Here is a 14,075-nt window from a genome sequence, read left to right on the forward strand (position 1 = left end):
AACTTTGGATTGGAGAAAAAAACTATGGCAGTACATTTGAAATCTGAGCAACTTGCTAATGGAATTACTTCATACATTTCCTTGACAGGCCACAGTTCAGCACTGTCCACATACACTTTTCTAAAAGGTTAGAGAAAGCTCTCTGCTTTGAAGGAAAGATGTCCAGGTATTGATACATAGCTATAGTTTGAGGCATTTGCTATATTTAATCTTTCTCTTTAAATTCTGCTGCTGTCCTCATACCCACAACAGCTTATTGAGAGATAACTAATCAGCAGAATTTGCAAAATATTTGTACACACAGATCTCTTTTGACAGAATTTCACTGATACCATGATTAGCTGTGATCTCTCACAGAAGGCAATGAGGGGTGAACAATAATTTTACCCTTTGTTTAGATTACTTGGATCTTACCTAAGAGACTCCAAGATGATGGACTACAAAAGCCAAGAATAATGCAAGTTCATATAATTCCTTTCATAAATTACAGAAAGTCTGACTAAAAATATTTTAGAACTTTCACTAAAAATCTACTATAATCTCTCATGTTTGTAGTTAAAAATATTCTTTTAATTTGCAGCCTCAGTACTGTCCTAGTTAATTTATGACTTTGTCTTGTTTCACCTCTGTCCTTTAGTTTAAACAGCTGTATTATCTTCCTGATGTTGAATGAAAAATCATCCCAAAGACATTTTTAGACAGATTATTTCAACCTTTGATTTGTTAAAAAAATACAGTTGCTGTCACTTATTATACAAAATGACTTAATTCTTGTGATCTTCCTAACAGACCTTCTGTGCCTTTGTCCCATTCTAAATCCTGCTTTCCTAGACATAGATGACTACTGTTATACATGGAGCCCTACCAATGATTCATATAAAGGCACTATTGTTTCACTCTTTCTGTGTGGATAGATCCTTCCTTGCCTTTTTCACAGACACACCACATCATCCAGATTTCCTGAGATGGATCAGTATACACAAGTTTTCCTCCTCTTCTGTGATTCTCAATGATTAGCTCCCAAATTTATAACAGAGATTCCTGTTATTAGTCTCTAAGTGCATGACCCTACACTTTGCAGTCTTGAATTTCTTCCCATCTGTAATACTTGGGTCCTCAAGGTTGTTCAGCTTTTGTTCTAATCTCTTCCTTATAGTGGTTTCTCATAAAGCACACCGCAACACAGCAGGCTGTCTTTAAGTTTGATTATACTTTGGTTGAAGTTCTATTTGTTTCCATGCTCTCATTTCCCATTTTCCATCCTGTCTTTGCCCTTATGCTCAGTATAATTATTCTTACTGAGAAGGAAAGCAAAATATTAATCTAGTCTGAGACTATATTTTGGTTATCTTTAAACTGTACCTAGCCATCACAGCATGGCATAGTGATTCTTTATTCCTTGACCTCTTTACCTCTTTTCCCACACAGATACAGGTCTAGGAAATCTGTTATCTGCTTTAACTTTTTTTGTTTGTTTTGTTTTCTTTAAAGATACAGCTTAGTTTAACTTTCAGAAATCCTCAATTTATCTCAGTATTTCTTAGCTTTCTAGGCAGAGGTCTCTTCACTGACCTCTTGCTATATGATTAATCTTAATATACACCTTTCAGACTTCATGATTCTTTTTCAATCTTTTGCTTGCCTACAAGATCCTCAAAGCCTTCACAGACAAACACAAGATCTCTGGGACTTCTCACCAGTTTCCTTTGCTTCTCAGTCCAGCAGAATCCCACATGAGGGCAAGTCATTGGTAGCATTCATGATGGTTATGTTTGGACAGACCTTCCTGAGAGTCACAAGAGTCCATTTGGTGCACAAAGGATGTTGAGATGCATTTGCAGGGTGTCTTCCCATTGCAGCCTGCACTAACAATAGCTACGAAATCTGCAGGTGTAACATTGCTGGTGCAACTGAACCACAGCAAGGAAAAATTACTGTCAGAGAAGCTCTGGAAAATACTAGCCAGGGCAACCTGAGTGACTGCAGAGCTGGAAGGCAACAGCCAGCTGCAGAAATTATAAATGAGAAGTCCTCTAGATTACACGGGATAAGGCATTTAAGCAAGTATGCGACACAGATTTATGTTATTTCTATTGTATCTAGTATCTAGTTTCATCTGATATGTGACTATTTTGAGTGTAATATTTATTGCTAGAGCTCATTGTTATATAAATATTTCAAGTATTTGTTGTTGATTTTTGTCTTCATTTTTTTCTGACTGTGTAAAATATAATACTCTCAGTAAATGCATTGCTTTTGTTATTAATTTTAGGACACACTTTCATTATCTCTCACTGTCTATCATTTTAAGTACCTCCATTCATCTGATCTTCCTTCCTTCAGCTGTGAACTAAACTTAAGAGTGAGTTCATGTAAGTGTCTTCCAAATGTATCCTACCTCTTTTAAAGATCTTTTTATCAAAGGCTCCCTTCTTGATGCCACAAATCACATTGTCCAAGTGCTCAGGTGGAGAATATTTCCTGCTTGGTGAATACCTCCTACTTGTTCATGATTCCAATGCCTTTCTTTACTCAAAATCCCAAAATATTTCAAGACAGAAGGAACTTGATACAACCACGCTGCTGCAAGCAGAGCCACCTAGACGCAGTGGCCCAGGACCACGTCCAGAAGGCTTTTGCATATCTCTAAGAAGGAAGGCTCCTCAACCTCCCTCGACAACTCATGCCAGTGTTCAGTCATACTCACAGTGAAAAGATATTTCCTCTTGTTCAGAGGGAACCTCCTGTGTTCAGTTTGTGTTCATTTTCTTTGGTCATGGGCCCCACTGAAAAGAGCCTGGATCTGTCCTCTTTGCCCCCTCATTTCAGGTATTTATAGACATTAATAAAGGTCCTCCTGGAGACTTTTCTTCTCCAGGCTCAACAGTTTCAGCTCTTTCTGCATTTTCTTATAGGAGAGATGTTCCCGTCCCTTAATGATAATGACTTTTCACTGGATTATCTCCAGTATGTCTATGTTTCTCTTGTAGCAGGGGCCCAGAACTGGACTCATCAGTCCAGCTGTGCCGCACCAGGGCCAAGCAGAGGGGCAGGATCACCTTCTTCCACCTGCTGGCACTCCTCCTAATGCAGCCCGGGACACCATTGGCCTTCTTGACCACAAGGGCACACTAGCTCGTGTTATTGTCATATCATGTGCTTGTCCATAGAACTGTTATTCCTTTTGTAATCCTATAAATTATTTGGAATACTTTCTGAATTTTCTTGGTTGAATTCATTAATCATCACAACATTCATTTTTAAATTTAAAATTTTCCCTTGGTGTCTGTGTAATAACTGTATTGCTATCCATTTATTTTTTTTCTCCCCAATGAGAACTTTATTTTTCTTGATGTATGTCTCATTTTTTTTAAAATCATAGAATAAGTAGGAGTCCATTATCTTCCAAATTTCTTTTTAATGTCTGATTCAGACAATGTTTTAGGTTCAGAACACCTTGTGAATATTTGACTATGCTAGATTACCTTTGCTTGAATATTCTTTAACTGACAGTTTTCCTTTCCTACATATTTGGCTTTTGTCAGTGATGCCAAACTATGCCTGCAAACACATTTTTCTCCTTATTTTTAAATGTAACAATTAAAAAAAAATAAATGTTCCTATGCCCTTTCATTGTGAAATATAATATATACACATTTAGGCAATCTCCTTCTAAAATATTGATTACTGTAAATGGTTATCTTTTCAGAGCTTATTCTTTCATATAAAAATCATTTTCTATTTTCAGTTTTGGGGAAGATTTCTCAGGATGCTATATTTCTGTGGCTGTAATCAGCAGCTCTGATTACTTGAAATTGTCCCTTCCACTATCACAGATCCTGAATTTTTTTTTCCAAAATTAATATATCACTGAATTGCCAAATTACCCATATATCTTAGTTTCTGTAACAATACTCGTAGTAAATAATATAATCTGCATTATTCCCATTTTTGCTTAGTAAGGTCTTAATGAATTTTAGAAATTATGTAGTCAGGTCTGATTATATAGGAGAGAAATATCAATTATGTGAAAAAAATCTGAGATTTAATATGGACCAAAAAAAAAAAAAAAAAAAAAAAAAAAAAACCCACAAAAAACCCCCAACCAAAACAGAAAAAAAAAACAAAACCCAAGGTAAGAATTTATAGATTATGCAGTTTGAATTCTCTGCTACAAGCTCATGAGCCACATCAAAATCTCAGGGACAATCTTGCCCAAGGCAAGACAAGCCCTTAAATGCTGTTGCTGTAAGAGATATATTAACTATCTCCATTCAGGCATGATTTCTTTAAGAACTCTTGCAGATAATACATGGTACTCTGTGGAGGACAAGTTGGAAATGTTGTAAAACTAGTGTCTTTTCACAGAGAAATTAGTGAAAGTAACTCAGGTGCTAAATTCATACCCATGGGTTTTTCTACACATTATCAGGCTACTCCAGGGAGGGAAGGACCTCATGAGGACCCTGACAATGAAAGGGATATATGTATATCCTTACACATAAACTAGAATGGCTGTTTATCTATGCTATCTAATCAGTTATTGCCAGCAAGCATTTTGGCTGCTATGTAGTATCTGTGAAATTATCCATAAATTTCAAAAGTTCACAGTGGAAGTACATTATTATTGGTTTGCATTCATGTTGAGCATCTGTTTAAAATGTTTGTTATCCATTTAATCAGGAAGCAAACCTCCCTCCTGATCTGTGAATTACTCATTGGTCAAATGCCAAATCACCATCAAGAGCCAACAGCAAATAATCTACATGATTAGCTTTTAGCATTTCAGGGAGTGGGTTTTGATCTCAAACAGTGAGTGCCATATGGCTCATTGACTTGTTGTATGATTCCTGGAGTGCTTTTCAGAAATTAGCATTACATTATATTTTTATGAGACAATTACTTTCTCTATTTTTTCTCCTAAATCTTAGGTATCTAAACTTTATTGCATACTATTCAGTACATAAAGAGCAGAGAGATAGATCTACTTCATTACTGCCTCTCTGTAAATAGCCAGCATGGGTGCTTCAGGAGGAACAAAAGAGCAAGGCACCTGTATATACTTCTCAATATAATTTCCCAGGTTTTGGCCATCTGTGTCTCATGAGGTTCCTCAGGCATGAGAGACGTATTTGTGTTTGATCTCTTTTGATATTATTTTCCTCTATGAATTTGTCAACTCTCTTTGTGAGCCATTAGCAACACCTGCACCTGTCTGGAGCTGTTAAATTCTTTTCTTTTCTTTTTTTTTTTTTTTAATGATGATTAGGATAATTATCCAGGGTGGAGTGTGCCATTTCCTTCTGATTATAAAGAAACTACATATATACAAGTTCAGCTTGAGTGAACACTGTACAGGTTCAGAAAAAAATATGTAAATCAGAGAGAAGTATGTCTTTATCAAAGCAAGAAAATATTAAAAAGTAACTAGTTTGAACTAAGCTTAAAAAGTCCTAGCTGTATCAACAACTAAGGAAATTTGGTTAAAGAATAACAGTAAATCTATTGCTCAGTAGTTCTGCTGAAAGAACATATAAAGTCCTTCCAAAACTGATGTAGTTCTGTATTTGCATTTGCAGTTTTATTAAGAAATTAATAAATGGAAATACTATTTTGGTGCAATACATTTTCCCCTTGCAAAATCCAGAAGTTTAACACCGTGTTTTCTTGGTCACAGATGCTGATGTATTTGTATTTTTACTTCACTACTCTCCATATTCCCATCACACCCACACAACAATTCTTAAAGCTCAGCTTAAATGCCTTGTATATTTACAGACTAAGTAACTAAAACACCAAAATAATACAGGAAAATGTTCTTAGCAAGAGATATTTTTGTAACCACAAATAAAACAACAGAAGACTAGAAATAAGGCTCCATTGATAAATTGATAAAGCTACATCAATTTAGCAGGCTTTTTCTCAAAGGCTTTTTGTTCTGCTCCTTTGTCAGAAATTCTCTACATGGAGATATAGATATAGATATAGATATAGATATAGATATAGATATAGATATAGATATATAAGAGAGAGAAAAAGGCAGTAAGAAATCTTATTTGCTTATATGATGACTATGCAACATGTTGTTTTGGGCATGACGAAAAGTTACACTGGAAAATTAATGGCTATGTTTAAAAATGTGTCTTATATTACCTTCTTGAAAAGCACATGATGCTGTGATATGTGATAATGGACAAAATAATGAAAACCACTGATTTTTGGTGTGAGAAACACCTGTCTGATTTTCTTCTCATGTTTATCTTCTATGACATTCATTCTACATTGGATACTGTATCTCCAATTCTTCTTTCATCCACAATAGCACATCCCAGTGTGGAGCTGCCTGGATGGGTCAGTCACCTACCCGTAATCCTGCCCCAGAGATGGTGCCTCAGGATAAGAGACAATGTGATGCTAAAGCATGCCTGATATTATACACAGCCAAGGGACTTGGAGGACCCTGTGTTCATGTATTTGGAACTGATGCATGACCCAGAGTGTTCAGTCTTTTGCATAGGAACCTCTGGGAAAGTGAGAACACTACAGAATCAATAAGTAAAGTGCAGCTGCTTCTCTGGGAAGTTTTGTTTTTCTCAGATACAGCAATTAAATACAACTTGTCTTCTCAATATTCCGTTTTCTACATCTGTTTTGGAGGACGTCAGTGGGGCTGTCCTCTGATGCTGTAGGCCATAAAATGTCATTACAGTATTTTAGCTGCAGAGATATCACTGCTAACTCCTGTGGAACCAGGGTGAAAAGGTGCTCTCACTTATATTTAACAACTCCATCTGAAAAGTCTTTTTTTTTCAGAGTAGGCAGCTTTTAGTATATAGTTCCTTATTTTATGAATGCTAGTTTTGTGGTTGTGCCACTGTGGGGCTGTGGCTGCCGTGGTGATGCCTGTTTGTCCTCAGTGTCCTGTGTGTCTATTTTACCACTTACACAAGCAGCCTGATGTTGTGGTGGGGATAGCAGCCAAAGGCTGGTGTGTAACATCCAGTACACAGAAGGCAATTCTGTGTAACTGCTCCTTAACGTATTAACCTATAATTAGTCCAGAGCCAGTAAGCAACAGAAGAAGAGAAGCTTGAAACACAGCATTGAGTCAGATGGAAAGGATAGTTCAAAGCTCCAATAACCTCTCTGAAAAAGTTCACCTTTCCCTTCGTGCAAGCACTGAAATAGTTTGTTTTCCAAATCATTTCCTTTTGTATACCCATCCACTTACTATTCAGCAACTTTTCACTGGTGTGAGCTACTTTTATACTTTACAGACTGTTTTGGTTTGTATTACAACTGTAAAGCTGCTGATGGTACTTGAGCTCAGTGTTTGGCAGAAGTGTGTCTATGCCTTCCACACAGAGCCCCTTGGGCTTGTGTTGCAGCCTCTCTGAATGCAAGAGATTCTTACTTGAAAATTATCTTGTGTGTTCTCTTTCCTTTCAGACTGATGTTACCCAGCAAACCATGGTGATCCTGGCAGCCATTGGAATCACAGCTTATCAGAGGCCATGTGACAGATGATAGCCCTCCAAGATTTCCTGTAACCTTTACTAGGCCACATGACTGAAGCCAAGTAATCTTTTACTTTACTCTTCTTCATCATGGCATAATGAAGGACTAGAAGTAAGCTATGTCTTTGCCAATACCAAAAAGAAGAAATGATGTTGCTTAAGTTGCTCACTGCATACAGTAGCCATGAGAAAACCAAATGAAGTATACAAAATAGAGGTGCTTTCACATTTTATTTGTTAAATGTTTTCTGAAGGAAATTGTAGATAATAAAATCTACTGTTATTTATAAGGGTCGGAGTGAAAGTGCTAGGAATTAGTTCACTGGCAAGGTAAAGATGATAAGAAACCAAGACAAAGAACAAAAAATGAGAGCCTTTTCTTCAAACCATTACTCATGAAGGCAAATTTACAAGAAATGTAGCAGTCAGTACAAAATATGGATTGAGGTTTACAGCTAACAGAAGTTTGGAAGTATCACCAGAAAACTACTCCATGAGAACATGGCTTAAAGAAGAGATATAAAGTGTCTTTGTCAATACTTTGTTAAATGAGATTTGGAGATTTGCAGACACTGAGAAGAGGTTATTTGCACTGCCTGACTTCAGGCACCTAGACTAGGAGTTTGAGCTCCTGTACAGAGATGTAGGCTGCTTTAGAGTGCTGGCCAAAATGAGGAGGTTAACTTTGATGTTCAAAATCTCCTTCACAATGGATATATAGGAAAGCCATCTTTATTAAGCTACCTACCTCAAGTGTTCCTAGTAAGAAGTTGTAAATAATTTCTATTAGATGCTGTCACATTTATAGTCAGCACATTTGCTAATGAAGCAGAAGCCACATTCCAGGTATGACCATTTGACCTTGTGTTAGGAATATGTGTTCTGAAATTGTCACTTCAATTCACATAATTAACAAATAGATTATTTGTGTTATTGCTGATAACTAGGTCTAAATAAGGTTATTGAAATAAATTGACTTCGCTATGTGAGGGGAGTGAAAACGATGCTTGCCAGTGAAAACATTAATAAGTAATGAAAGGACAGAATAAGATTTAATTAAAAAGGCATATAAAAGAAGGCAGAAAGCCAGAATAAAAAGACAGAGAAGTAATACTAACTAATAAATACAAATGAGGTGTTGTATTCAGCAGTCCAGGAAGGAAAAGAGACAGACAGAAACAAGAGTGTTTCACTTATTTTTAACTACAAAGAATTACCAACTATAGTACAGCCCTGACATGGAGTAAAATATTTTTTGTTGTAGGCATGAAAAGATAACAATGCAAATCAGGGTTTTCCATTAACGCACTTAAAAACTGGCAAACTGTAAGTCCAGATTAGATTAATAGTTTTCTGATAAGTCCAATTAATTCCCAAAAATCAAGTATCTGTCTGAAACTAGATCTGCAGAGATCTAGGATAGGCTTTTAACTCAGGAGGATTATTTCACTAACAAAATATTATTACAGATTCTCTTTTAATGGGGAAAAAAATGAGGTTCATTAAAATCACTTTCCTCACCATGAGATCTGGGCTTACAAATAATGTAATTTAATTCATTATGGGTTGTTTTCATCTACTTCTTTTTCATCAGCTCATCAATTTACCTGTGCCACATCAATGTTTCTTTTAGTGGATTGAAATGCTTACCAAAGAATTTCTTTTTTATCAATCATGTTTTCAGAGCTTGGTAAGACATCTAGGGATTTTCTTCAAAGACAAATCAGATTTGAAATGGTTACAATTAAATGGCATACCTGGAACTCAAAGCAGTAGAAATATTATAACAAGCATATCAGTTTGTTACTCTCTTTGTATGATCACTGAAGATACTTTCAGACAATGAAGAGAAAATGTGAGAAAACCAAGATAGATTATGTTTTTCAATTCCTTACAGAGAAGTTAAATGCTTGCTGTAGTTCTTCACTCACTGACATTCTGTAGTATGTTTAATAACCACAAATTAATAAATTAATTAATCAATCAGTCAAGGACCATGAAGTTCAGATCCATATATATTCTCTAGCCAAGTGAGAGACTGAAGAGATGGGACTGTCACATGAAAGGGGGTGGGGGGGCTTTGCTAAAATCCTTTTTGTTTGTTTGGTCTATGAGCACCCCAGGAAAGCTGAGACTCTTGTGGCTGATCTGTGTCCCGTTATGGGCGTGGTCCACTGTTGGATCAGAGAGTGGTTTGACTAATATGTTCAGGGTCACAGCACAAGAGACACCCCTCCATGGTTTCCACTCTTAGTTGAGTATGTCACCTACTGCCAGTGACTGCTGTGAGCACTCACCGTGCGTGGAATAACACACTTTATTTATATACACACTGTTAACAGAAAAGTGTGACAGGTTAAGGTTCGAAAATTTGAAAATTTGAATAGGTTTGAAAAAGTTTGAAAAGGTTTGGAAATGTGATAGTGTGTGACTGTAAAAATGTATTCAACGCAGTATAAGGCATGCTCTAATCACCAATAAAAGTTAGCTCAAGGTAATAATTTAGCAAGCATAGAATATGGTTCTTACCCAATAGACATCCCAATGGGGGAGAAGACAGGTTCAGCCCATCAGCTGATCCCAGAAGTTACAATGGAGTCTTCCCTGTCTTCTCCCCATTCTTAACTTACTCTTATACTATTTCTTTATGTTTAGTTGGAGACGGAGTGGCTCTAGTCATGCATATCCTTGTTAATGATGGGTGTAAAATTCTCTCGCTTCACTCTTAAAATGATAATCAATAAAATATAGAACACGTGCTCAGTGAAACGTGGTCGAACCTTCAAGGCAGGCAATTTGGGATGTGTGTTAGTCTAACAATGAGATCATAATGAACCTAGTTCATGCAAGGAGACCCATTTACCCCAGTTGCTGGTTCAGCTCCATACACTCCCTACATGCTATGCAGCTTCTACTTCCGCTCTATTAACTATTTTGTAGCAGTGACATTAAATTGATATTGGACCGTATTGCTACTTGAAGGGTAAAGATAAAAGCAGACATTGAAAAAAAGAAAATACAGGCAGTTGCCATTTAATAATCAAACTTTTTCTGAAAATCTGATCTGTGCAACAGGACCCAGCTGTCTTCTATCATTGCTATATTTGGCATTTATAGCAAGAGAAGACAGATTTTCCTCAGTCTCATCCAATGGTGTAGCCTGACCTACCGTGCCAGGCTGGTGGAGTATGAGGAAAAGACAGATGGAGAGAAGATGAAAAAATGAAGTTAAGGAAAAGGAAAACAATTGTTGAGGAGTTGAAGGTGTAGAGACAAAGAAACAGATGTCTGCTCTGTTCCAAGAACGAAAAGAAAAAGACAGTGAACATAAGAAGGGTGACAGGGAAGACTTCAGGCTTGTAAAAGAAACTGGAATGAAAGAGACTGAGAAAATTCATTATAGCAGGCAAGAACTGGCTGGAACAATATTGTGGTGAGCAAATAGTGGGAAATATTTTAAAAGAGCTAACTGGAAAAAAGTATGGAATGTGAATAAAGATGGTTGTAAGTGCACAAAGTACAGGGTATAGTACTGAATGCTGTGCACACAAAACAATCAATACATTCCAGTGAAACTTAGTGGATTCTTTGTATTCAGTAGATGGTATGTAACTGTTTATGAGTTATTTATACAAGCCCTCTGGAAAGGTTTCAAAATGTATCAGTCCTTGTTAGACCTATTTTAGGCTCTATCAAGGATAGATGGCTGTCCGTAAGACCTGACCTGGCAGCTGGCCTTCCTGAGGGTTCTCCAGGACAACTTGATACTTTCTGCTTTCCTAGGAGATGCAGTTGCAGGACCAGCGTGCAGCTTGTCTTGGTTTGTGTTACCAAATGTACCATGAGATTAGGGAAAATGTTAAACCACCAGAGGTCCAAAGCATGGTTTGAAGAATATCTGCAGTCCAAGGAGGAATCAAGGCTTCCCAAAGAGATTTGGGAGTAACATCTCATGCAGAAGAAAAGGCTGAGTGCAGGCATGGAGGTACCTCTCTGAACTGACAAAGGTACTGTACTGAGAGCAGCAGCCTGGAAGGGTATGAAAGTTGAATAAGGAGTTGGTTGTGGGAATTGTGAAATATAATAGAAATATTTTCACGATGATATTTTAAATGACTCTTCTACATGTGAAAATATATACATCATAATTAAAGCTACTTGTTACAAGCTTTATAATTAGGAGGATTTTGAGCTTTAGTTTCCTTACAGAAATCCCTATAGACATTACCATTCCAAAACACCTTTCTGCACTCAATGCTGTTTATTTTATGTGCCTTTGTACCTTAAACTGTCTTAAATGTTGGAAGAAACTGCTTTCTTAACATTTTTTAAAGAAGTATGGGATTTGTTATACATCTGGAAATAATGCATTATATAGCTCCCTCAGAACATTTCTTCTAAAGTCTATTTTGGGAACCTTAGAAATTTCAGTTATTTTTATCATGATTTGTTAAGTATAGATGTTGAGTCTTGCTGACAGGTCATTTCTCAAAGCCTTATCATATGTCAATGAGTGGGTGGTCCTAATGTCAGGAAGTGATTGTGGAGGGAAACCTGGCTGAAATGAGAAAACATGTAGAGTTAAAATCTGCCAGAGGCAGGTGGGTCACCACATTAATGCTGTGTGGCTTTTTATTATGATAGTAATATTTTGAGTGTGTGATAAGCTATCATTCATACATAGTAATTCCATTGTAAAATCATGTGATATGAAATATTTAGGAGAAAAAGGCCACAATACATAAAAAATGTCATCCACAAGTTTTCACCAAAACCACAAGGATCAGTTTTCACAATCTTCCAAAAAAATTTTGTACTTCTGAGAATTTTCTGATAAGTATTTATCCCAGGCATAAGCACCTTTTAAGAAAACCTCCTTAATATGCGCCCTGACAACTTTGCACATAAGTGGCAGCATTTTACCATTTTTACCATTTTACTATTTTTCAAAGCGTTTTGATGAGACTTAAAAAAGCACAAGGACAAGCATTGCAGAATATATTACAAACCCCCAAGTATTAAAATGTCACTTTCCTAATAAGAGACCAGAGACCAGAAATTTTGTGCTATTCAATTACAAGACTGACAAGCAATAGCAAAGGACAAAGACACAGCAGTATTTTGATTTGCTAACTGCAAAGGACATACAGACTATCAACATATGCATGGGATAGCTCCTTTTCCCCTCCATTACTCAGTCAATATGATTTGCATAGAGGAAATGAAGAAATCAAACCTTCCCCTTTTAGCCATGCACTCACCTGTGGGGAAGTTGCACATTTGGTGACAACAGCAGCAGATGGTGATATCTTTCCCAAGCAGCCCAAATGTCCAACTCCATTTCCAGGTTATCTCCATATCTCCATATCTCCATAGCACAATCATATTGTGACAGCCACAGACACTTCAGCATCCTCTTTGATGTGTGGCAAAAGGCTGATGTGAAAAAGCTTTTCAAATCCCTGTCTCCTGCAAGACCCAGACCTACTGAGTCCTACCTATGAGTCCTACTGCAGTTTGAACATTTCACACCTCCTCTCTTTGGTTGATACAAATAGTACCAACTAATTAAAATAAAGCCACATCAAATTTCTTTCCCAAAGGAAACAGGCTTTGAGTAAATGTTGTTATGTTGCTTCCACTTGGCTGCACTGAATTTTATAGTATCCTTTGGAGGATAATTTGCAAAAGACCATATGGCTCACAAAGTTTTTCCTCAGACTGGTCAGGTACTACTGCAAAGTTGCCAAGATCACAAAGCTCTCCTCATCAGGAAAGACCTGTCCCTTTTCCCTGTTTTTCACAGCAAGAAGGATCTGTGGTGTGTAAATATTGCAGTGCATACCCTCTGTAAAAGTCCTGTTTGCACATTTGAATACTGCTTCTTTAAGAAAAACAGACACTGGCACCAGTGTAAGAATGTATGTTTTAATATTTGCACACATACAGATATCGGTCTGTTTAGAGCAAAAAGGCTGAAGAACCAGCACACACAACTGGCACAAAAGGGGAGCTGACCTTTCAGTGTTTACCCTGGTGGTGTTTGCAGTGGCACCTACCTGGCTGACGTTGGCGACGCCGTTTTGGAAAGCGCCAATAGACTTTGCAAACCTGAAAGCTTCTTTGCAAAGCTTGTACTATACTGCTTGCTTGAACTTCCTCTGCTGGGGCCCCACATTCTGTAAGCAACTAATTATGTTTTATAACATAAACAGGTCAGTATTTTGATGTCTATGTCCTGCACTCCTTTAAAGGTTCTATTCCTTCAAAACAGCAACTCAAATCCTCATATACCCTCTTCTTGCTGTAGCAGTAACAGTAGCTGTGTGAATTTGCCTTCCACTGCAGCAGCTGTGGATGCAGCATTTTCCTCAGTCCTTGGCTGTGGTGCTCTGTTTTAACAGTGGGTTTGAGGAAAGAGGAAGTTTGGATTATGGGATGCAGAACATCAGAATATGGAAGACTGATGAAATGGGAGATTCCTAGGTAAAAGCAGCTCTCTAATAAACATCCCTTCATATTTTTCAGCCACCCACCATATTTTTCAGTATACCCAGG

Source organism: Vidua macroura, chromosome 1 (genome assembly GCF_024509145.1).
Source record: "Vidua macroura isolate BioBank_ID:100142 chromosome 1, ASM2450914v1, whole genome shotgun sequence".
NCBI lineage: Eukaryota > Metazoa > Chordata > Aves > Passeriformes > Viduidae > Vidua > Vidua macroura.